Below are 26,152 nucleotides of genomic sequence, written 5' to 3' on the forward strand. Positions count from 1 at the left end.
GGGGTGCGATGATATCTCACTGTAGTTTGGATTTGCATTCTCTGATGATCAGGGATGTTGAGCGCCTTTTCATATGCCTGTTTGTCTTTTGTAGGTCTGCTTTTGAGATATGTCTATTCAAATCTTTTGCCTATTTTTTTGATCAGGTTGTTAGACTTTTTCTGTTGAGTCGTTTGAGCTTCTTTGCTGATCGTTTCCTCTGCTGTGCAGAAGCTTTTTAACTTGATGTGATCCCATTTGTCCATTTTTGCTTTGGTTGCCTTTCATGTGAACTTTGGGGAGTCATAGTTCAGCATATAACAGGGAACTGGAGTTCATGGTTTCCTCTTTGGTCCTCCGCTTTCTCACCCATAAAATGGGGATGCTGAAGTGCATGATCTCTGTGGGACTTGCTGATTCTCACATTTAGCATCTCTTGCTGATGTTTTTTCTCTGTTCTCACTTCAGAATGTTTGTTCCAGACCAAAAACAATCCAAAACATAAATTTACATTGAACGTTAGTAAGACCATCCTCTCATGAGCATTTGCTAGTTCCAAGAACCCTGCAAAGATTGGGTAGTCACTGTCTCGCGCGCTAATAAATCACTGTCCTGTTCCTTTGAGGACAGAGACAGTTCTGGGTATTGCTCCATAGCCTCCTGACCATCCCACATCTGCAGCCGCCTACTCCATCCATGGACACGCAGGCCTGGGGAGAGCTCTGCCTGGCTAGCTCTTTGTGCTGCTGACATGTTGTGGGAAGGCTGGAGGGCAAGGGATAATTAGAGGATAGGCACCCTCCCAAGATCAGCTCTAGAGACTCCAGGGCCCTTCCGCCACGAGAGTATATCAGCGCCGGGCAGCTCTGTCTATTTACTATGTTCTGCTTCTTGAGACTGAATGTGCAAGCTGTTTCCTGTGGGAGAAAAGGTGCCGGGCTGGCTGGCTTGCCGGGAGGCTTCCTGTGGGTCACACATACCACCCATCTGCACAGGTACTGGGAGAGAGTGCACCTTCCTGTTATCCCAGTTTTGTGCTTTGTCAGCTTTGTGCTACCTGGGCTGAGTCTAATGTCCTGAGTGAATTGATACTTTAGGGGAAAGATCTGGATCTGTATCCACACTTCCTCAGTGATGGGGTATAAGTTAGAGTGTTTGGTTGCAAGCAACAGAAGCTGCTGTGACTGACGTGAGGAAGAAGAGGGCTACTTGTAAGGATGTAGGGAAACTTGCAGGGTTGAAGGGAAGGCTAGAGATCTCTACAGCTGCAGAAATGTCAACAGCTGAAGCTGTGTTTTCAGGACTACTGATGGATTCAGTGAAAACATACAAAAATTTGTTCCATCTTTGCCTCTTTCCTGCCCAGTTTTGGGGAGAGTACGACTGGCTGATCTTATAGCATGAGCCTATTCTCCCAGCAGCACAAACACATCAAGAGGGAGATCTAGTGGGAGAAGGCTCCAGTGCCCCCGGCTTCTGCAGTGAGGAGGCGAATACCCTGATTGATAACCACACCAAGGCTGCACACGATGCATGGAGAGACAATGGCAACTCTACAAATGCGGGTAGACAACACAGAGTACTCACTTGGTATGGAACACTCTATATTCATGATCTCATTTAATCTCTACAATAATCCTGTGGTTCTATCATCTTTTCAGTTTACAGACGTAAAAGGCAAAGCTGGGATTTGAACCCAAGTTTATCTGGGTCCAGTGCCATTGGTCTTAATGGTGATAGGTTCTGTCTTCCACTGCTGCCAATTTGCCCAACAAGGTGAAAGGAGGAGCTGTAAACATAGGTATAGTTGCTGTCCAAGATCCCCGCAGTTCTTGGCCCCAGAAATATGTTAAGAAGTGGGCCAACTGGGTAGTTACCCAGAGGTCCAGGTTATAAGAAGCACTAAAACAGTCCCAGAGGTATTATTACTAGAAGGATAATGCTTTTTTTTTTTTTTTTTTTTGACCATTTTATTTCTCTTGTAAAAGAAACTCTTAGTGACTGGAAAGAAAAATATGTTGATAAACTACTCAGGGTGTGGCAAGATTAGCGGCATGATTTACAGGGTCCAGTAAAATATAAAAATGTGAGGCCCCTTGTTAAAAAGTTAAGAATTTCAAGACAGTGACAGCAGAACATGGAGTGTGGGGCCTCGTGTGACTGCACATGTTGCAAGCCCATAAAGCTGCCTGTGGGGTTGAAATGAAGGTAAATGGTTGACGAGCAGTCAACTGACAAAAACAATCCCAGTTACCTGCAAGGCTCCTCCACTTTGTGCCAAGTTGTATTCTTGCTCAGGTCACCCAGCTGTCTCAGGTGAGCCTGCCTGGTTTTGACACACAGGAAGAGAAGTTTGTGTCATAGAGGCTAGTCTCTGGTCCTCTTTACGACATGCTGCTCACGGGCAATGACAGAAATCATCTTGATGTTCTGAGAATGGTTTGGACAGCAGGCAGATAACGCTCTGGTTTTAACAGAACTAAAAACCACCACAATTAATATCTGAACTGATTTTGAGATATTAATTGTGTCGATTGCGTTGCATCTGTTATGTTTTTGTTTAAATCGTAGTAAGAACATTTAACTTAATATTTAATATGAGATCTATCATCTCAACAAATGTTTAAGCGCATAAGACAGTATTATCTACAGGCACAGTATTGTGCAACAGATCTCTAGAACTTACTCAACTTGCATCACTGGAACATTTTTTCTTTCTTTTTTTTTGAGATGGAGTTTCACTCTGTCCCCAGGCTGGAGTGCAGTGGCACGGTCTCAGCTCCCTGCAACCTTTGCTTCCTGGGTTCAAGTGATTCTCCTGCCTCAGCTTCCTGAATATCTGGGACTATAGGCGCATGCCACCACACCCCACTAATTTTTGTATTTTTGTATTTTCTTTTATTTTTGAGACAGAGTTTTGCTTTTGTTGCCCAGACTGGAGTGCAATGGCATGATCTTGGCTCACAGTAACCTCTGCCTCCCAGGTTCAAGCGATTCTCCTGCCTCAGTCTCCTGAGTAGTTGGGATTACAGGCACGCGCCACCACGCCTGGCTAATTTTGTATTTTTGGTAGAGATGGGGTTTCTGCATGTTGGTCAGGCTGGTCTTGAACTTCCGACCTCAGGTGATCCACCCGCCTCGGCCTCCCAAAGTGCTGGGTTTACAGGCGTGAGCCACCACGCCCAGCCACATCACTGAAACTTTATACCCATTGAATAGTAACTCCCCACCCTCTCCCCTCAGCCCCTGGCAACCACCATTGTGCTGTTTCTGTGTGTTTGACTGTTTGAGAGTCATACTGTAAGTGGAATCATATAGCATTTTTCTTTCTGCAACTGGCTTATTTCACTTAGCATAATGCCTCCCCATATTGTCAAATGTGGCAGGATTTCCTTCTTTTTTCAAGCTAAATCATGTTCTACTGTATGAATATACCATGCTTTCCTTATCCATTTATCCATCAGCACACATTTAGGTTGTTTTTATTCCTTGGCTGTTGTGAATAATGCTGTAGTAAACATGGGAGTGCAAATACCTCTTTGAGATCCTGATTTTAATTCTCTTTTTTTTTTTTGAGATGGAGTGTCTCTGTGTCACCCAGGCTGGAGTGCCATGGCGCAATCTTGGCTCACTGCAACCTCCCCCTCCTGGGTTCATGCGATTCTCCTGCTTCAGCCTCCCAAGTAGCTGGGACTACAGGCATATGCCACTGCACCTGGCTTTTTTTTTTTTTTTTTTTTTTTTTTTTTTGTATTTTTAGTGGAGATGGGATTTCACCATGTTGGCAAGGCTGGTCTTGAACTCCTGGCCTCATGTGATCCACCTTCCTCAGTCTTCCAAAGTGCTAGGAAAACAGGCATGAGCCACCGTGTCCGGCCTATTTTGGATAAATATTTGGAAGTATGATTGCTGGATCATATGGTAGTTCTACTTGTAACTTTTTGAGGAAACTACATACTGTTTTCCTTGTTTAATTTCATCCTTCTTCTCTAGCTTCAGTTGCAGGAGGCTTGTTTCATTTTCTCAGAAGTCCCATTGGCTTCAGGACTTCCAGGAAGACTCTTCTTTCTGGAACAAGCTTTCTTTCTCCCCTTGATTGGGGAATTCCTCATCCTCAGGTCTCAGTTGACCTGACTTTTCCCAACACCCCAGACGAGGTACGTAGCACCTTGTACTAATGAATCATAACCCTTCTTGTGCACTTTGGAAATTGCTTGTGAAATTATTTGCTTGTCTTTCTTCTACACCCCCATGTCAGTGTCCTTGGGACAGGGACTTTGTGTCTGTCTTATTCACTGTTGTTTTACCAGGTCCAGAAAGGTCAGAGAGATCTCTCCTGAGCTGCCTGGGGCTCCCAGCATCTTTCATTTCTTGAGTGCTTGGCTGTTCCTGTCTACCCATTTTTTCTGCCAAGGCATTTGCCCCGGTGGACGACCACTGCTGACCGAGCTCTCCCTTGGAACCACAACTCCCAGTTGGTCTGCTTTGCCGTCTAATCAGATCCTTCATCCAGCATGTACAATCAGTTTCTGAGAGAAGGAAAAACCAACCTAGAGTTAATAGTTACTCCTTCTGTCTCTCAGTGATTCCCCGACTCTGGGTACCAGAAGCAGAAACCAGCAGCCAGTTCTCCTTAATTAGGAAGGTGTCGAAGGAGGTTTTGGAAAAAAAAAAAAAAAGTCAGTATACAGGTTGCCCATCACTTTATTAATTTTTAAGTTTCCTTCACATTTATTTAGGAACAACTTCTCCTAGAAGTTCCAGCCAAGTGCTAAGTTTTAACTTGGATGTGTGCTGGTTTGAGACGTGAATGCACCAATAGTCCCCCAGGGGTGCGCAGAAGGCGCATAGAGTCCCTGGCTAGGCTTTCTTCCTTCTCTTTCTTGATGACTTAAAAGTTGTTGTGCAGCTGTCACTCATTTTCTAGGAAAACAAGCCAGTCGCTGATCAACTTGGCAATACCTAAGAAATATTCCGGTTCCAATTACAGGCTGCCAATGGCAAGTGCAGCCTCGGCCAAGAGGAACTTACTTTCTTGGTTCCCGACACAAGGGATCTGGCAGTAGGGACATCCTTCTATGTTTGTAGAAAAGATTTTTCTCTTCGTGATGATAGTTACTCCATTTTCTATCGAAAAATTTCTCCCTAATGAATTTTTTGCATTCTGCTTTTTGGAGTCCATTTCTTTATGCCAAGCACTTGTGCTCTACAGGCATCTCTGGAAACTTTGGATACCTGCTTCTCTTTAGGAAGCCCCAACTAGTGAATAGAACAAGGGTTGAGCTGGTTCTGTGGCAGACTCCTCATCACATCCCTGTAGTGCAGGTGCTGCTTTAAAGATGGGGAAATGGGGGACCAGCAATGGGGCTTGGCTTGATGACACAATTAGTAAGGGCAGAGTTGGGATTTGAACCCCATCTGTGAAACGCCCCTGCTTGGGCTCCTTCCATGATGTCATGCTGGACAGTAGGGTCGCCTCAGAAGCCAAAAGGGTGCTGAGGAGGAGGAGGCCTTATCTAGGTTGCAGTAGTTTGGGTTCTTCAAGAAGCAGACTCCGAGACGTGGATTTGAATGCAAGAGACTTATTTGAGGTGATCCCACAGGGAGGGAGTGGGGAAGAGATGAAGGGTCTTTCAATGAGCTACTTACTGCTGTGGGCAGCTGGCACCCAGGCCTGCTGGTGGACTCCGGAGGTTGGCCCAGAACATCCCTCAGTACCACTTCCCAGAGATCCCCCTGTTTCCATTCCCCACTGGTTGAGGGTCATTCTGGGAGGTGTCACACTGAATGCACAGAATTTAATGTTGATCAACTTGGAGCATAGATTCTCTTGAAAAATGAGCAAACACTTATGCAGCCACACGTCCCCTCTATGTCACACACCACCCAACATATAAAGTCTAAAGATCCTGGCATTAAGAAAAGTGGTACTGGCCAGGCACAGACAGTGGCTCACACCTGTAATCCCAGCACTTTGGGAGGCCAAGGTGGGAGGATCTTGTGAGGCCAGGAGTTTGAAACCAGCCTGGCCAACCTGGTGAAACCCCTGTCTCTACTAAAAATACAAAAATTAGCTGGGCACGGTGGCGTGTACCTGTAGTCCCAGCTAGTTGGGAGGCTGAGGCAGGAGAATCGCTTGAACCCAGGAGGTGGAGGTTGCAGTGAGCCAAGATCGTGCCACTGCACTCCAGCCTGGGTGACAGAGTGAGACCCTGTCTCAATAAATAAGTAAGTAAAAATAAAAAGAGCTTTCCCTGGTGTGATTCCATCCTGCATGGCTGTTCTCTTGAGCAGTGGTCATTTATCTCTGTCCGCCTTCCCTCCCACCTAAGTGTATGCTACCACCCAGTGGAAGATTCAGTGGTCATGGACACGAGCCCCCTGAGGCCCTAGAACTGTCTTTTCAGTTGTGAACTCAAGGCTGACAAAGGTTATCACTTCGGGGTGGATAATGATGAAAAAGAGTACCAGTTATCTTTAAGAATGGTTGGTTTAGGGGCTGGGGCAAAGGATGAATTGCACGTTGTTGAAGCAGAGGCAATGAATTATGAAGGCAGTCCAATTAAGGTAATACTGGCAACTTTGTAAATGCCTGTACAGCCAATGGGGGCTTTGAAATCATACCACCGGTGATCTTACGGTTGAAGTGCGGTTGAGGGCCAGTGCATGCTCATGGACAGCACTTTGTAGCTATGGAGGAAGATGCAGTCACAAGATGAAGACAAGGATGTGAAACCAACTCTTAAGTATATCTGGAAAGCAGGCTGCCCCTGGAGGTGGTAGCAAGGTTCCACAGAAAAAAGTAAAACTTGCTGCCGACTAAGATGATGCTAGTCATGATGATGATGAAGAAGATGATGATGAAGATGATCATGATTTTGATGATGATGATGATTTTGATAATGAGGAAACTGAAGAAAAAGCGCCAATGAAGAAATCTATATGAGATACTCCAGCCAAAAATGCACACAAGTCATATCAGAATGGAAAAGACTCAGAACCATTATCAACACCAAGATCAAAAGGACAAGAATCCTTCAAAAAACAGGAAAAAACTCCTAAAACACCAAAAGGACCTAGTTCTGTAGAAGATGTTAGAGCAAAAATGCAAGGAAATAATAGAAAAAGGTGGTTTTCTTCCCAAAGTGGAAGCCAAGTTCATTAATTATGTGAAGAATTGCTTCTGGATGACTGACCAGGAGGCTATTCCAGATCTCTGGCAGTGGAGGAAGTCTCTTTAAGAAAAGAGTTTAAACAATTTGTTAAAAATTTTCCATCTATTTCATTTCTGTAACAGTTGATATCTGGCTGTCCTTTTTATAATGCAGAGTGGTAAATTTCCCTATCATGTTTGATAAATGTTGTCCAGGTTTCATTGCCAAGAATGTGTTGTCCAAAATGCCTGTTTAGTTGTTAAGGATGGAACTTCACCCTTTGCTTGGTTTTAAGTATGAATGGAATGTTATGATAAGACCTAGTAGTAGCAGTGGTCAGACATGGAAATGATGGAGAGACAAAAATATACATGTGAAATAAAACACTGTTTTAATAAAGTAGCACAGTTTCTGTTGACTTAATACAGAAAAACAAAGGTGGTACTGACATAAGGTGATTTTGTAAAATTTTTAAAATTTATTTTGCATGTCAGAAATGCATTTTAATTTTTATTTGAAAACTTAAATTTTTAGACAAATGATTTTGTGTATAAATTTGATCTAGTTTTTATGCAGAATACAATGATTTCCCTCACTAATCTTTCATGTGAAGGGAGTTACAAGCCTAAAGGAAGACACTTTCTGCACACAAGTGGGTATCTTATGTGTGCAGTATTAGAAACCAGTGGTGCGGTTGCTCACTCTGCAACTCCTGACCTGCCCAGAACACAGGCTGAGCAGGTTCCCATGGCTGGAGGAAACTCGTAGGTGCAGAGACACAGGTGCTTAAATAAGGGACCCATTGATGTGGGAGGGAACTGTCTCTCCAAGCTGCAGGTGACAGCCGAGTTGGCTGGAGGGGATATGGGCTCCCACTGTATCTGCCACATGGGTAACAGGGAAGGAGGAGCCCAGAGTGGCGCCATTACTGTCTTTGGGTTGTTGTGTTCTTACAAACCCTTCCCAATGGATACTGTTAACTTCATTATCTTATCGGTACTGGGCGTAACAGCAGTTCTAGCTAACATTTATTAAATGCCTGCTCTGTGCCAAGAATAGTGCTCAATACTTTATATACATGATTTCACTTCATCCTCATAACTGCCCTAAGAAGTAGAGGCCATTATAATCTTGATATTAAAAATGAGACAGGGCACAAGGAGGGGAGATGCCTTGCTCGTGGTTCCACATCCAGAAAGCACAGTAGACTCTTTAACCTGCATCTGTCTGTCTATTTGCTGGAGTTAACCTCCAGCAAGAGGAGGGTTCTGTATTTGCTCTTTGAATGACAGGACTCTGGACGTTGAGAAGATCCACACCTTAGGCACTTGACCTTGGGTTGTGAGGAGTTTCCCGTTCCTTATTCCAATGAGACGTTATGGGTTCCACGGGGGTTCTTCTTAAGCAAGGAGGATCGTTAAGTAGCAAGGTGGCCATAGTTGGAGAGACCCACATGAGCTTTAACTAGTCACAAATCAGTTCAGGCCATTAGATTTGTCATAAACGTATGATGAATGGTAATTCCCTGATCTCATATCCAACCTCTGGGAGCTATCTGTTTGAATGATGTCAATGCATAATGTTTGAAGCTGCTCATGTGATTATCTTGAATCATTGGAGAAGCATGAGGCTTGAACAGATTTCATAATAACTTTTTTTTACGCTTGCGACTGCATTTTCATCTCTCAGTTTTGTTCCTGTACGATGAAAACCTCCCAGTTCTTTTTCCTGGGCTACTGCAATGTTAATGCTGATTAGAATTGCTCTGCAACGTTGGGGCACCTAACCGATGTGGGATTTCGTCTCCCGCCCTCCCACTTCCTTGTTTTTCTTGAGTAAAGAATAATAAGGAAAATAGCCTACCTTTACAGCAAGGGAAAATAACATCTATTTAAAGGAACTTGAGATGAAAGTATGTTTCCTTCATATTGGGTAATCTAATTCTGCAACTCTTGCTTAGATTTTATTTCCAATGATTTAACAAGCTGCAGTACACGGTTTCTTAAAACCGTTGCTGTTATGCACATTTCCAAGCTCTTTAAGAAACAAAAGCTCAAAGGCCATCCTTTTAAAAAATTCTGGCCTTTCAGGGGGCAGGAAGGGCTGGCCTTTAGTGACATGGTTTCATGGTGACCTCTCTGTGCAGGGGGCCTCAGCGTTGATTTTTTCCCTTTAACTCTAACCCAGGGTCTTCTGGGGTCTCTTGTTTATTCTGAGGCCTTCAAGCATGGCTGGCTGTTGTCGAGAGAGGCCCCCTCTGGCAGTGCATTCTGCTTTTTATGTGATATGAGTTAGGAGGTTTCTGTGGGTCTCTCTCCTCAATTCTTATATTCTAACTTTAGCTCATGCTCTTGGCATTATTTTCAAAAGCATTGAAGAAATGAAGACCACAGCGGTTTTGTTTGTTTGTTTTGAGACGAGTCTTTCTCTGTTGCCCAGGCTGGAGTACAATGGCACCATCTTGGCTCACTGCAGCCTCTGCCCCCGGGTTCAAACAGTTCTCCTGTCTCAGCCTCCCAAGGAGCTGGGATTACAGGCATGTGCCACCATGCCTGGCTCATTTTTGTATTTTTAGTAGAGACTGGGTTTTACCATGTTGGCCGGGCTGGCCTTGAACTCCTGACTTCAAGTGCTCTACTCACCTTCGTCTCCCAAAGTGCTAGCATTACAGGCACGAGCCACCGCGCCTGTCCCACAGTCTTTTAAAATGTAAAATGAGCAACATTTCTACCTGTCCCCCAGCTGTCTTTATCCTCATGATGTCTCTAAGGCCCTTAGAATAGCCGGGGACCAGCACTGACAGACACAGACTTCTCCCAGTCGCTGGCATTTGCAGAGGACCTGCTCAGTGTCAGGCACTGCGCTTCAATGCTTTCAGGCGTCACCTCATTTAATGCTGAGGACATTCTCTGTGGTACATGCTGCGATCCTCCCACTTTACAGTGAGGAAGCAGGCATGGGAGAGCTCAGCACCATGCCCCACACGCTCCTGAGCACCGGCTGAGTTGCCTCCTCTGCTGTGCTGGGTGAACCTGCTTCTGGGCCATTTATAAACACTAAACATATTTCCAAAGCACACCTGCTTTCAACGGTGGGTCTCAGTCAGGATCCTTCGTGTGGCTGAAGCCACCTTTTCCCTTCCCGTATGCCTCACCTGCCCTATTCAGTAGGAACGCAGGCCCTGCTTCTAGATGCTGTCATTTAAAATAATGAAATAGATTAGGTTGGTGCAAAAGTAATTGTGGTTTTGTCATTACTTTTAGTGACAAAAACCCCAATTACTTTTGCACCAACCTATAGATGGCTGAGAATGTTAGGAAAACACAGCATGATGGGGTCATGGGGAGGGATGACTTAAGAGTGGTTTCCTGCCAGTACTGCCCCGGATGGAGACAAAGTTCCTACTCTGAGCTTCCTTGTCTGCGTCCGTGCCATTTATTGAGTACCTACTATGTGCTGGGCACCGTTCTCCATGACAGAATGCATCAGGGAACAAACTGGACAGAAATGCCTGCTGTTGTGCATGTTCAGTCTCTTTTTGGAGTTGCAAAGGTTATTCCTGCCTACTCTGGAAACTTCTCTCCTAACACCCCACAGGCTTCTGTTCTGCAGGACCCAATGATGGGCCAGCTGTGTTCTTGGCATTGCAAGAGCAACAGACTTACACCAGACAAGCCCCCAAGCATGAGATCTAGGCGGCATCTCCATGAGTTTTGTGTTCTCTTCCCTTCTTTAGACCTTCAGCTGTTTGACTTCCTCCCTGGTGCCGGATGCTATGAGCTGTGGATGCTACGAACCAGGATAGGACACTATCTAGGGCAAAGATAGTTAATTGTTCCCCTGATCCAGCTTCCTCCTCTTTTTGTATTTTGGCTTTTAAAAAAATTATTATTATTATTTTATGTCAGACAGGGTCTCACTCTGTCACCCAGGATGGAATGCAGCAGTGTCATCTCAGCTCACCGTAGCCTCTAATTCCTGGCCTGGAGTGATCCTCCTGCCTCATCCTCCCAAGGAGCTGGGGTCACAGGCATGTGCTACTTCACCCAGCTATTTTTTTTTTTTTAATGTTTTGTAGAGCAGTCTCTGTGTTGCCCAGGCTCATCTTGAATACCTAGACTCTAATGATTCTCCCACCTCGGCCTCCCAGACTGCTGGGATTATAGGTGTGAGCCACCGCGCCCGGCCTCTTCCTTTCCTTGTTGTTAGCAGTTCCACCCACCATCCCCCAATTTTTATCAAACACATGACTCCCCAGGATCAACACTGTGTGTCCCTGTTGTTATGAACTCAGTGATGTCCACTTCCCAAATTCACACGTTGAAGCCCTAACCCCCAGGACCTCAGGATTTTTTTTTTTTTTTTTTTTTTTTTTTAGACGGACTATTGCTCTTTCACCAGGCTGGAGAGTGGTGGCGTGATCTCGGTTCACTGCAACCTATGCCTCCTGGGTTCAAGCGATTCTCCTGCCTCAGCCTCCCGAGTAGCTGGGACTGCAGGTGTTCCACCACGCCTGGCTAATTTTTGTAGTTTTAGTAGAGATGGGGTTTCGCCATATTGGTCAGGCTGGTTTCGAACTCGTGACCTCAGGTGATCTGCCCACTTTGGCCTCCCAAAGTACTGGGATTACAAGCGTGAGCCACCATGCCCAGCCAGAATGTGGTTTTAAAGAGGGCGTTAGGGCCGGGCGCGGTGGCTCAAGCCTGTAATCCCAGCACTTTGGGAGGCCGAGACGGGCGGATCACGAGGTCAGGAGATCGAGACCATCCTGGCGAACACGGTGAAACCCCGTCCCTACTAAAAATACAAAAAATTAGCCGGGCGAGGTGGCGGGTGCCTGTAGTCCCAGCTACTCGGGAAGCTGAGGCAGGAGAATGGCGTAAACCCGGGAGGCGGAGCTCGCAGTGAGCTGAGATCCGGCCACTGCACTCCAACCTGGGAGACAGCGAGACTCCGTCTCAAAAAAAAAAAAAAAAAAAAAAAAAAAAGGCGTTAGGTTAAAATGAGTCCCTTAGGAGGGGCCCTTGTGCAATCTGACTGGTGTTCTGATAAGAAGGGAAGATGGGGTGCACAGAGCTATGCCAGGGATGCTGGAGAACAGAGGGAAGACCCTGTGAGGATACAGGGAGAAGATGGGTACCTGCAAGTCCAGGAGAGGCCTCAGGAGAAACCCATCCTGCCAATACTTTGGTCTTGGACTTCCAGTCTCCAGGACTGTGCAAACCGAATCTCTGTTGTTTAAGCCACCCCACTTGTGACATTTTGTTATAGCAGCCCTAGCAGACTGCTGTCTCTACCTTCCTTGTAGCGAGTGCTTATGAGCTAAATCCTTGTCTGGGACGTGTGAGCTGGTGATGTGTACATTTCTGAGTGGTGCAGGGACAATTCATGCACTTCTCCTTTTCCCACATTTTGAGGGAATGAAGGTTGGTAATGAGCCCTGCTGGACGTGTGGTGAGGGTGGCCGGGGTTTCCAGAGATGGTCCCTGGGCCCTGGGACACCTTGGCCCTGGGCTGCAGATACCCATGCTCCCGCCTGAGGGAGAAAGAAACTTCTCCTGTGTTTAACCCATGGTTACTTGGCCTCTGCAATGCCCTTCCGAGTAAATGGGAGGTTTGTGACTAGCAGTCTTTCCTTCCTACCTTGAACCCAGCAGTGTGGGTTTTTTTTTCACACCACGTTTTAATGGTTGAAGTGGCACAGAGAGCTGTCTTCATAAGTGGGGGAAACCTCTTTTAAGATGCTTATGATTTTTTTTTTTTTTTTTTTTTTTTTTTGAGACGGAGTCTTACTCTGTCACCCAGGCTGGAGTGCAGTGGCTGGATCTTAGCTCACTGCAAGCTCTGCCTCCCGGGTTTACGCCATTCTCCTGCCTCAGCCTCCTGAGTAGCTGGGACTACAGGCGCCCACCACCTCACCCAGCTAGTTTTTTTTTTTTTTTGCATTTTTTAGTAGAGACGGGGTTTCACTGTGTTAGCCAGGATGGTCTCGATCTCCTGACCTCATGATCCACCCATCTCGGCCTCCCAAAGTGCTGGGATTACAGGCTTGAGCCACCGCGCCCAGCCAAGATGCTTATGATTTTGTGAGAGCAAAAGGAAAGATATCCATGCCAGCTTCGTCTATTTCCTCTGCAGGCCAGTGGGTCTAGAAAGCCTTAAGATGAAGGATCGTGAAGGCATTCTTGAACTGCCTTTGAAGGGAGGTTAGGCCAAGATCTTATGCCTTAGGCAGGAGGCAGCCAAGGCCGGCTGGGATGATGTTCTGTCTCGGAAGGGTTTCGTGGGTCCACTGCAACAAATTGCAGAACCTGATCTCAGTCTTCCTAGAGTCCGTCCACATGGGTGAACCCAATGAAGTCCTCTTCAATACCTGTCCCATTCTCCCTCCATAAAGATGGTGGTGGGAGTGAGGTCTGTGTATTGGGTGTATGAATAGAACAGAGAAGATGGAAATGACCCAGTCTCAAATATGTACAATTTTTATTTGACTGTTAAAAATAAATAAGTGAATAAGAAACAAAAGAAATGCTCAGCCTCTAAGACTCTGATTCCTCCACCTGTGGCCCACAGGTTGGCCCACACTTCTGTTGGGAATGGGGGTGGTTTAGCCATGAAGGTGATGCTGACTGCCTCTGTGGGGAACAGGGCTCAGGTCTCTCTACTATGGTGGCAGCTTTCTCCAATCCTGTCCATCAGAACAGAATCGGCTTTTCAAGGAGCTGTTTCTTCCAAGGCTGCTGCATATCTATGTGGTTGGTTTCGCCTGAGATTGAGATAAACCATTATTAGTTTGATTGCAAATAAGGAGATGAGATTGGGAAATGAAAACATTGTTCACGCTGGGTCACGTTGACCTGCACAATACCATCTCATGATCCTTTTTGAATCAAAACACACCTGCATGTTAGCGTGACTTCAGCTTCTCTTGTTCTTCCGAAGATGGAGAGAAGAGCCACCAGGTGAGGACCTTTCCAGACACAGGCTAACTTCCGGCTCATCTTCTCCATCTCAACCTCCAAGTTCTTTCAGAATTTAAAGAGATAGCTTTCACATCTTGATATCAGCTCTTCTCACTTCTGAAACTGGTGGGGACCAACAGGAGGCAGTGTGGAAAGGATGGAGTGGGGAGGAGGAGTATGTGAAATGAACTGGTGGGTACCCAGAGGCAGTGTGGAAAGGATGGAGTGGGGAAGTGGAGGATGTGGAATGGACTGGTGGCAACCCACAGGAGGCAATGTGGAAAGGATGGAGTGGGGAGGAGGAGGATGTGGAATGGACTGGTGGCGACCCACAGGAGGCAATGTGGAAAGGATGGAGTGGGGAGGTAGAGGATATGGAATGGACTGATGGGTACCCAGAGGCAGTGTGGAAAGGATGGAGTGGGGAGGTAGAGGATGTGGAATGGACTGGTGGCGACCCACAGGAGGCAGTGTGGAAAGGATGGAATGGGGAGGAGGAGGACGTGAAATGGATTTTCTCAGCAGAACCATCGCCCATTGAGACACACAGCTGCTGCAGCATTCCTCATGGGAGCTTGTTTTCACAGCTTCTAGATGTCATGTTACTGGGTCAGAAAGATACAGACCCCAGTTTTAGATAGATGGGGGCAGTGCTGGTGTGGTTAGGATTTGTGTCCCCACTCACATTTCATGTCAAATTATAATCCCCAATGTTGGAGGTGATTGGATCATGGGATTTCCCTGGTGGACTTCCCCCTTGCTCTTCTTGTGATAATGAGTGACTTCCCACATCTGGTTGTTTAAAAGTGTGTACAAGTCTCTCCCTTCACTTTCTCTTCCTCCTCCTCTGGCCATGTAAGACGTGCCTGTTTCTCCTTCGCCTTCCATCCCAATTGTAAGTTTCCTGAGGCCTCCTCAGTGCTACTTCCTGTATAGCCTGCAGAACTGTGAGTCAATTAAACTTGTTTTCTTTTTTTCCTTTCAGATGGAGTCTCTCTCTTTTGCCCAGGCTGGAGTGCAGTGGCGTTATCTCGGCTCACTGCAATCTCCGCCTCCTGGGTTCAAGCGATTCTCCTGTTTTAGCCTCCCGAGTAGTTGGGATTACAGGCACCTACTACCATGCCTGGCTAATTTTTATATTTTTAGTGGAGATGGAGTTTCATCATATTGGTCAGGCTGGTCTTGAACTCCTGACCTCAAGTGATCCACCTGCCTTGGCCTCTCAAAATTTTGTGATTACAGGTGTGAGCCACTGTGCCTGGCCAGACTTCTTTTCTTTATACATTACCCAGTTTGAGACGGAGTCTCACTCCTGTCACCTAGGCTGGAGTACAGTGATGTGATGTCAGCTCACTGCAACCCTCACCTTCCGGGTTCAAGCGATTCTCCTGCCTCAGCCTCCAGAGTAGCTGGGATTACAGGCGCCTACTACCACACCTGGACAATTTTTGTATTAGCCAGGGTAATTTTTGTATTTTTGTAGAGACAGGGTTTCACCATGTTTTGCCAGTCTAGTCTTGAATTCCTGAGCTCAGGTGATCCATCCACCTTGGCCTCCCAAAGTGCTGGAATTATAGGCATAAGCCATTGCACCTGGCTCGTCAGTTTCAGGTGGTTCTTTATGGCAATGTGACAATGAACTAATACAAGTGCTGTATGTGATACTGAGATAAAGAGGCCTGGAAGTTTGGAGGAAGGAGATAGAAGCTGTCCCTGAGGAGATCAGGGAAAGCTTCCTGGAGGAGGTGGCCCTTGAGTTAGTCCTTAAGTTTGGATGTATGGAGATTGTGCAGAGGAATTCCAGGAGGAGGGAGCCCTATGAGAAAAGACATAAGAACAGAAAAGGATGAACGTATATGGGAGCAGGGAGCAGTTTTATCTGGATGTATCACAGGGAGTGGAAGGGGAGAGTGGGGTGGAATTACACATGGACAGGGGGTCTGGCTAAGAGGGTTTTGAATGGTTGGGAGATGAGCTTGGACTTTGTCCACTAGGGAGAGAGGGGAGTCTTTGAACATGTTTTAACACAGAGGTGATCAGAGCTGGGTTTTAGAAGATGTGATTTATCTGTGTTTTTTTGTTTTTATTTTTTTGTTTTTAAAGAATTCACTAAAAGCATGAAAAGAAAAAGACTGTTTTGTGAGGTGTGAAAATGACATAAAATTCAAATTTCTGTGTCCACAAATGAAGTTTTGAATTCTACCAATAAAATGTTGATAGAAATTTGTTTTCTGTCTTATCACGTAAGTACCTGTATAATATACTCAGTTTTGCCACTTGGCCCACAAGGCTTAATGTGTTTACTATCCAGCCTTCTATAGAAAATGTTTATAAATTCCTGGGATAGGTGAAAGGGAAGAGAGACTGGTCTGTCTAGGATTCCAGCGAGGCAACCATTGTGCCAGACACAGGCAGTAGCTCCCAGTCTGTGTCCCGTGGTAGAAACAGATTTTAAGTGACAAAAGAAACAAAAAATGCTGTGCAGGTTTGCTGAATGCTGGGTTACATAGAGTTAAACAGATCTCTTTGCGGGACTTCTCAGAGCCTTTAGCACTTTAATGGTTATTGTGACTCTTGGAGAGGGGCAGATGACATGTAATATTTTATAAAATCATTTGACCATGGAAGCTCTTTTCCAGGGATCCACTTCTAGGGAACCCACCGTAGGGAAAACTGGTCCAGGGAGGGGGAGTGAAGAGGACAGTGAGGTTGAAAAGGCAAGTGTGGCTGCAGCCAAGGGGCATGGAGGCTGAATCTCCAGGGCTTGTGGGAGGAAACGGCATCCTGGAGGGCTCTGAGGATCCCAGCCTGAGAGTCTGGGATAGTGACGGTGATAAGTCGGGGGTGTTCTATGGGGAAGGCCAGGGAACAGGGGAGGGAGAGGACTATGAGGTGTGTACATGGAGATCTCTCATCTGGAAAATGGGGTCACGAGTCCCACATTCTGTGTGAATATGGACACTGATACTAACGCGGACGCTAACACTAATGTTGTAATATCCGATATTTATGAAGCACCAATGATGTGCCAGGCACCGTGCCAGGGGTTACCAAATGTTCTCTGTGGAGAACCAAATGGGAAACGTCTTTGGTGGTGGTGGGCTGGATTTGGCCTGCCAGATGCGGTTTGCTCATCCCCGCGCCGTGCTGAGCACTTTAATGTACTGGTGTTAAACTAGCTTAAGACTCGTAAGTGCCCTTTGCGATAAGACTTTCTTTATCAGCAGTTTTAAGATAGTTAGTAATCTGGCCATGTGCAGTGGCTCATGCCTGTAATCCCAGCACTTTGGGAGGCTGAGGTGGGTGGATCACTTGAGGTCAGGAGTTTGAGACCAGCCTGGCCAACGTGGCAAAACTCTGTCTCTGCTAAAAAATCCAAAAATTAGCCGGGCGTGGTGGCGGGCACCTGTAATTCAAGCTACTTGGGAGGCTGAGGCAGAAGAATCGCTTGAACCCGGGAGGCAGAGGTTACAGTGAGCTGAAACTGTGCCATTGCATTCCAGCCTGGGTGACAGACTGTGACTCTGTCTCAAAAAAAAAAAAAAGGTTAGTAATCTGTCCAAGTTCACAGCTAGTAAGGGCTGGAGGCCATGCTGGTGGAGCCCAGGCGGTGCATTCTGAGAGCGTGCGGGTAACTCTCACACCCAGTACTGCTGAGTCCTACCCTTAGTTGTGACTGTTGTTGCCATTATTCCAGGAGGTGGTTGTTTGTTGGGACAGGAGCTCAGGTGAGGGGATCCCGAGGCTGGGATTCGCCTGCTGTTGTGTTTCCCAGGGGAAGGGGCGGTGGGTGGGGACCCTGCTCACTGAGGAGAACAGGAGAAGGGTTAGGGATGGAGGCCAGGGATTAGCACACAGGGCAGTGGGAGAGTCGGAAAAGGCAGGAGGGGAGACAGTTGAAGAAGGAAGGGGTGGCCCACACAGCCAGTGTTGCCAGGAGACATTTTCAGCAGGGTAAGGGCTACCAGGACGCTGGTGCAGTTGCTGGCTGTGGTCACCAGGTGTGGCAGATGCTGTGGGTACCATCTGTTCTTGTCACCTTGGTACTCATCGTCTTGGTCTATTCTAGTGGGGTCCTTTGGCAGCACCCATGACTCTCTGCTGAAGACTTTCTTTCCTTCCAAGCTTGGGGTAGACCAGAGGTGTCAGGGATAAAGTCCCTAGTAGCAGCCTTAGCCGGTGATGTTGCCCCATGGCAGGGGGAACAGGTGCTGCGTCATCTCCAAGTGGCCCCTAGGACGGGGCCCCTGTTGCCTGCATTGGCAGTCTCTTTATAGCACACCCTGCATCGGCTTTCCTCCCTTCCCCAAGTCTCTTCCGCTCTCAGGGGCTCACCTCCTAAGTAAACTACCTGTGCTTGAATCTTCGTCTCAGGATCTACTTCTGGGGGAGCCCAAACCGAGGAACCAGAAACCATCCAGAGAGTTGTCAGTCAAGTGTGTGGGAGTCATTGGCTTAGTCATGCAGTTGAAAGCACTGGTTGAGCACCTGCTGTATATCTGCCAGGCATGGGGATAAGCCTTGGAGATACAAGTGCAAATAGACAGACGTGACGTCTGCCTCCCCCATGCACAGCAAATATGTCCAGGAAGGGGCTACAAGGAGTAGGGTAAGTGCTTTGAAGGAAGCTGCAGAATGTGGAGGGGTCAGTGGAGAATGGAACTGTTTTTCCTGGGGAGTTCAAGAAAGTCCCCTTGAGGTGGGGTCATGTAAGCTGAGACACAAGGGGTGAGAAGGAGTTGACCAGGCAAATCACAAAGGGAAAGGTGTTCGAGCAGAGGGAACAGAAAGTGCAAAGGCTGAGCTTGAGTGAGCTTGGTGAGAAGGAGTAGGTCAAAGGCCGGTATGGATGTGGGCAGGGAGGAAGAAGGAGGGAAGAGAGGAAGGAGGAGGGAAAGGAAGGAAAGGAAAGGGAAGAGAAAGAGAAGAGAGGAGATTGGGGCGGGGGAGAGAGAGAGAGAGAGAGGAGGCGGAGGCAGAGGCAGAAGTTGAATGTGGACCTAGAGGTCCCAGGGGAAGGCGTGCAGCCCAGGAGAAAGGGAGCCTGTAAGGCAGAATGTCTGTCTCCACACTTGTCAACAAGTGCTCCGAACTGTACCTCTCATCAGGGTAAGGAAAATACATATGCAAAAAAGCCTTCTGAAGCATTGCGAGAACACCTTTACACAAGTGTAAAACACAATCACAGGGTCAACATGTGCTTTCTCTTGAGAACAGTTTTCCATTTGAAACCTTTTCTTACTTCCCACTAATAGGAGCCTATTCAGGTAATTTTCTTTTCTTTCTTTTATTTTTTTAAAGGCTCCTTTTAAAGCACAATGACCTTTTCCATTTTATTTTTTTCTTTCTGTAGTCGTTCATGGAGAGAGCAAGACAACAGCACAGTATTACACTGCCTGCCAGTTTGAGGGAAAAGTGGGGGGTGGGGTGAATAGAAAGCAAATAAGTAGACAGACATACGGAGCCTGCAGTTGTTGAAGGTGTGTGCGTTTTCTGGAATATTCAGCAACAGCTTCTCACTGGGAAGTAGAGTCATCAGCTGTTCTGGTTTATCTGGGATTGAGGGAGCTTCTGGGATGTGGGACTGTTGCGTCCCCCCCATCTAAACAACTCAAAGGCATGTGCCAGAGATGTGCTACCTCTGCTGGCCACCCAGTCGGACCCTCATTCTCCAACACCTGCATCCAGACTCGCGGTCCTCGTTTCCACTCCACACAACCCGCCCAGGATCGGGGAGTTAGCCTCTGTTCCAACACTCCAGGAGCTTAAGCGTCAGTATTAACTGTTTTTGTTCTCTGAATAGCCTCAGCAGACCCTCCACTAGGGCAGCCAGTTGTCCCAGTTATACCTGGGAATGCAGGCTTCCTGGGATGTGTTACTTTCCATGTTAACACGAGAATGGCCCTGGGTAAACTGGGATGGTTGGTCACACTGCTGGAGAGGAAGAGATTCTGGATCCTGTTCCTATCACCGATGGACTTGGATATTCCCATGACTTATGTTTCCTGAGCCTCAGTTTTGTCATCTGTAAAATGGGAGGTAATGCTAATGCCCCTCTCATCCTTGTAAAGTGATTAGCATAGTGCTGGGCATACAGTAGGTACTTCATAAATGTTTGCACAATAAATGCTCATTTTATGATTATGGATTAGGCAGAGTAGACTGCATACACAGAGATTTCAAGGGCTTGGGATGACCTTTCATCCACCGAAAACCTTTCCCTAACTCTGCTGCCGATCATCTTTCCATGAAGAAGCCATTCCTTGGGCTCAGGACCCCTCACAGTTTTCCCCCAACGTATTAGGTTGGCACAAAAGTAATTGCAGTTTTTGGCATTAAAAGTCATGGCAAAAACTGCAATAACTTCTGCGCCAACCTGATGTATCAACAGCAGAAGAGACGGACCTCATGCTGTCAGGAGCCAGGGCCAGGGTCACGCGGGTGCTTCGTCTCAAGGCGCTTAGACAAGGACCACATTGAATTGAAGTCCAAAATTTAATCATAAAAGTTCAGGTGAATTTCTTATTTGGTTTCATTTTCAGTTCATTTTTAAAATATAAAAGCAGTTTTTATAGTTTTTTTCTCGGTTGTTATTTTATCTTTCCACATTTGGACCTCTCAGAGAAACACACCCCCAGCCCAGGAAGTTCTGAGTTGTTTATCTTGTGAGTTACACTTGGGCCGTACCTACCTGGGGTGGAGAGCTGTGGCTCTAATGGAAAGTGTCTCTGAAGACATAATCATCTCTGAATGACACAGTCATTCACACCTTAGTCTAAACAAGTACATGCTGTAGAAGTTCACAGAAAGTGCGGTAGCCTGGGAATCAGGGGTCAGGGGACCAGAGTCCTTTCCTGGACTCTGCTACTTAATCTCTGTGGTTCTTTGGTGAGTAACTTCCTCTCCATGAGCTCCAGCCACCAAATCTGAGAAACCAATTGGACCAGATAGATTACTGGGTTATCACTGTATTCTGGAGGACTCTGGGAGTCTCAGGGGAAAAGATGAGGCTCTTTATCTCCCCCTCTGAACACCAGCTTGGTTCCACCAGGGCCCTCCCTTTGATCTGCTTTATAGATTAGCATTCTGGGTAAGATTTCAAGGTTTTGATACTACTCAAGTCACGAAACAGCTCTTCTGGGTCATTTTTTAGGTCCTTTATGGCCAAAGTAACTAACTGCTTGTATTTGGCCCCTTTGCTGGAGGAAAGCACTTGGGGCAGAGGAATCATCCCGGGCAGGTGCCCTTGTTGGCTGTGAACCTGGGAGCCTGGGCACAGCCTTGCAGTGGGCGGTGTGAGGGCACAGCACCCAGCTGTGACAGGAAGCCGGTGACTAAGGATGTGCTTCCCAATTTTGAGAGGGTTAAGAACAATTATTTATTTTGAGTGTGCCCCAGATTGTCGTCATCCTTCCCGTCCTTGGCAGAGGCTCTGATGACAGCATCCTCCGCCTGGCTCCACTTCCTGGCTGCTCAGCTTCCTCCGTCTGACATGCTCGAGCTTGGCTGCCTTTGCACGTACGGTCGACTTTCAGTGGGTAGATGGTGGAAACTTAAATGTCCACAATGGGGGAATTTTTCAATCTGTCATTGTGCCTCTATCCCAAGGATAGACGTACAGAGCTGTTAGAACAAGAGATACATCTGTGTGGTGGGCATTAAAATATCCCCACAACTCAGGTGAACTCTAAAGCAAGCGAGCTGTAGAACTAAGGTCTGCTGTGATCATCTTTATACTAAATGTGCACTTGTGCTTGTTGGGTACCTATATAAGTAAACGCATAGCAGAGGGTCTCCAAGTCTTCGTGCCAAGCTGCGAATAGGACTTACCTTTGGGGACAAGAGTAGGGTGTGAAAACATTGCTAATTCCCACTGTGTGCAGGCTGAAAGCTAAGCATTTTAAAGGCCTTATTACATTTAATCCTTAAACAGATATTTGAGGTACGGATGAGGAAACTGAGTCACAGAGAGGCTAAGTAAGTTGTCCAAAGACACACATCTAGTAAGGGATGGAGCTGAGATCCAAACTCAGGAGTCTCTGCTTTGAAACCTTCAGCGCCTCTCTGATGAAAGGGACTTTTGCTTTGTACCCTATGCACTTGTGTATAACTTGAATATTTTATCCTGAGGATGTACTCATGCATGACTTGTATAATAAGGTAGGAAATTTTAAAGAGATAAAGAATGCTTTGTGATGTCACCTTTCTATGCACTGAAATGGCACTGCCCATCACTTTAGGTTTGGCAATAAAGATCTCGATTCTTTCATCAAACAGTGGCAGAAAGCATGGCTTGAGCTTTGCAACTATCCCTGGGAGAGGCCTCACAAACCCGGAGTCATTTACACCAGTGTGTGAAATAGATAAGCCACTGGAGAGGACAGGACGCTGCAGGAGGAGGAGGGACTGAGGAAGCAGAAGAGCTGGTGTGGGGTCCTGGCTCTTCCTATTTGACAGCCAGGTCTTTATCTGTATGGAGAGAGACTCTGTAAAAGGCAGGGCAGACCCTATGCCCTTGGGTGAGTCATTATCACATCCATTTGTGTTAGGATGCTGAGTCTGAATTTTATCCTAGTAGATCTCTCCATAAGCTACAGTGATGACAATACAAATAATTAATATTTATTTTGTATTTACTTAAGGGTCAGCTGCAGACCTTAGCAAATTGTTTCTAAAACCCTAACAGGCACATAAATCGCTTGGAGATCTGGCTCACAGGCAGATTTGCTCCCAGTGGGTCTGGGACAGGGCCCAAGATTCTGCATTCCTAGCAGGCTCCCAGGTGAGGCGAGGCTGCAGGCCTGTAGACTGCACTGTGGGTAGTGAGGATGAAGAGGTCAAGGCGTAGGCTGCTGGAGCTCTAGCCTGCATCCCTTTCAGGTGAGACCTTAGCCGTGCTACCTCCCCGATAGGGTTGTTACAAACATTAAATCAAATAATGCACATGCAGACTCTTGGCACAGTGCCCAAGGCATAACAAGAGCCTGTTGAATGGAAGTGATGATGGCGATTAATATCTCTTCATAATCTCTCAACAACCTGGAAGTTAGGTCCTGGGATTCTCCCTTATTTGACAGATGGTAGAACCAAGGCTCAGAGAGGCTAAAAGCTCCCTCAAGCTCTTGCAACGAAAAAACAGGCTGGCTAACTCCAGCGTGGGATTCTCAGTCTCGGTGCCCCTGACATTTGAGGCTGATCGTTCTTTGCTGTGGGGTCTGTCCTGTGCCTGGGGGAGCGTTTGTAGCATCCCTGTCCTCTACTCAGTGGACGTCAGTAGCATCTTCATCTCCCCAAACTGGGACAACCAAAAATGTCTCCAGACATTGCCAAATGCCCCTGGGAGAACAAAATCACCCCCCCACCCCCGGTTGGGAAGCCTTACAGAACTTTTTTCAGGCTTCATATAGACATGGTATTGTCATTCAGGCCATCTAAGAGTTAACTGAGGCTTCAGTAGGAATTGAGAAAATTGTCTCTAATGCTGTGATCAAGGGTACCACATCTTTTATTTTTTAAAAAATGTCTAAATAGTTCCAATTCAGCTGTTACTCAACTGTTACTCAGCTCTTTGAAAAATTTTTGGGCTGATACTATGTATTACCACTTAGTTTGAGTTTAGTGCTATGAAATCATACCATTTTCGTCTTTTTTTTTTTTTTTTTTTTTTTTCAAAGAGATGTTGCCAACACTATCTTTAAGTATGCTTTTATTTGCCTTCTGGTATCTACATATAATGGAACTTCTGGAAAGTGGAATTTATGATTTGCAATCTGTGGCCGTTTCTATAGCATTCTGATTTGCAACAGGATTCACCTCCTGGTCTGTACTCTCCTTGCATGCTACCTTATGTTTGACTAATTTAAGGTTCTAATAGATGTACTTGCAGAATGTTGCTTCATTTATCACTTAAGCTGCCTGGACAGCTTCAATGAAATTGTGCTGACCTTATTTAATTATTTGTAAAACCTGTGTTCTGATTCAGTTGGCAAGGTTTTGGGTATCTTTTTATGTTTAAGGAAATTAAAGAGCAAACATCAGATAATTTATTGAGTGCTTACAATATGCCACAGTGGTTTATTTCTCTGAATCTTCCACCCATTTATTGGAGACAATTTATACCCATTTTATGGGTAGGAAAATCCAAAGCTTAAGTCTCCTTTTATAATCACGCAGAGAATAAATGGTAGAGGTGGGATTTGAGTTCCAGACCCCAGTGTCCACACTCTTACTGCTTTGCTGGGTTGAATTTAGCCATCAAGAATAAAGTGTCATTAATTTCCTCCTTTGCTGACATGCTGTAAAGCGACCGGCTCTGATTGTTGGTTGATGCCACAGTTTCCAGATGCGGCACAATCCGTTATCTGGATGTTCCATCTGCCTAATTTCACACTCCAACTGCTGAGAAATGGCTGGAGTTTCAACGCTGTGGAGACACAACCGACAAGTCTTCACTTACTGGTGGGAAGACGGGAGGAGCTGGGGGCAACCTTGAGGGCCTGGCAAGATCTCAGATTCATGAATGTATAAGTGGTGCCCACCTGTGTGGGGAAAAGGTGGACTGTGGGTCTGCCAGGAGGGTGAGATGGCTTACAAAGATGAGAGCCACTCAGACCTGAGTTGGCACCACTTTCCTTACCGAAAGTCATCTGGGTCTCCTCTAACCCAAGCCAGCAGGATGGCAGCACAGGAGCTACATTTGGGTCTGTTAGGCCTGGTTAGTTGGCACTGATTAAGCACCAACTGCATGCATGGTAGGCAAAACATTAGAATTGTATCAAAGACATAGAATATTCGAAGGAAACTGCTTAAAGTTTCTGAGCCTCACTTTCTGTGTTTGTGAAGTGGGAATAGGAATGCATGGTAAGTCTGCAGGATCAATTGAGCAGGTGCTCATAAAAACATTTTGAAACTTACAAGTTGAATTTCATTGCAACACATGTTTATAGGATGTTTCACACTATGAATCAGGCACTGGGAAAATAAGTTAGACATTGTTTTTTATTAGAGGACGTCAGTCATTCTCTAGAGATTGTACTAGTCTGTGCTCCTGGGGCTAAAGGGACAGAACTGCAACTCCGACTTTGTTTAGTAGAAAAGAGAATTTATTGGTTGACATAATTAACATGTCTAACAATAGGACTACTTCAGGTAAGGCTTGATCTAGGAGCTTGACGACCAGTGTCATCAGGACTCAGGTTTGTTCTCTTTGTTCTTTTCCTATTCTGCATTCTCTTCCATGCTGGCTTCACTCTCAAGAAGTCCCTTTCCACTGGGTGGTCCCAGTGGCATCAGGCTTTCAGCTTCCTAGCTCCCAGCTCTAAGTCCTGCAGAAATAAGTCTTTGTGTCCAAGCTACTCTATTAGGAGTCTTGGGGTTCAGTCTTACTGGCCTTGACTGGGTCATGTGATCATTGCTTAGCAATTCCTGTAGCCAAGGGTGGTGCATTGCTCTGGTTGGCCATACATAGGTACAGGCTTCTTGCAGAGGTCAGCGTGGAGTCAGCTCACTCCCTACCTGGACTGAAAGTGGGAAGAGAAGTCAAGGCTTGTAGCAGCAGCAGTAGCAGCAGCAGCGAGTTGTCTCAGCTCACTACTGTGGGTATAATGGGCATATAGTCCGGAAAATGTCAGTCACTAGAGGTTCTCCGAAAGTTGAAAGAGAGAATAGAAGTTAAGGCACTAACTCCACCTTGGACAGAAGTGTTCAGAGAGGCCTTCTAGAAGTAGCAAGTTTTCAGCTGGGTTTTGAGGGATGCATAGGAGTTTACCAGGTAGAGCAAGAGTAGGCCAGGCAGAGGGACAATCAAGATAGAGCATATTAAGAACCTAGAAACAGAAGAAATTGGAATTTGGCTCTAGAGGTGATGAGGAGGCATTCTAGGTTTTTGAGCTGAAGGAATAGCTGATGAAAATGACATTTTATGATAGTTTTGAGAGAAGAGCCAGTGGGTCACAGGAAAATAGCTTCAGGAAGTTCTCAGGGGTTAGGCTTTTTGGCCTCCACATGAAAGATACAGACTTTGGGGCCAGCTACTCACTAGCTGTGTGACCTTAGGCA

At 46.3% G+C, this 26,152-nt stretch overlaps 1 protein-coding gene and 1 pseudogene across 3 annotated transcripts in view; both read left to right on the plus strand.

The window, feature by feature from the left end:
• RBFOX1 (RNA binding fox-1 homolog 1) overlaps nucleotides 1–26,152 on the plus strand; it is a 2,485,439-nt gene that overhangs the window by 122,709 nt on the left and 2,336,578 nt on the right. The gene's annotated exons all lie outside the window — the stretch shown is intronic.
• On the plus strand, nucleotides 5,262–7,497 carry LOC140711732 (nucleophosmin pseudogene; annotated as a pseudogene).

The sequence above is a fragment of the Chlorocebus sabaeus genome, chromosome 5 (assembly GCF_047675955.1).
Source record: "Chlorocebus sabaeus isolate Y175 chromosome 5, mChlSab1.0.hap1, whole genome shotgun sequence".
Taxonomy (NCBI): Eukaryota; Metazoa; Chordata; class Mammalia; order Primates; family Cercopithecidae; genus Chlorocebus; species Chlorocebus sabaeus.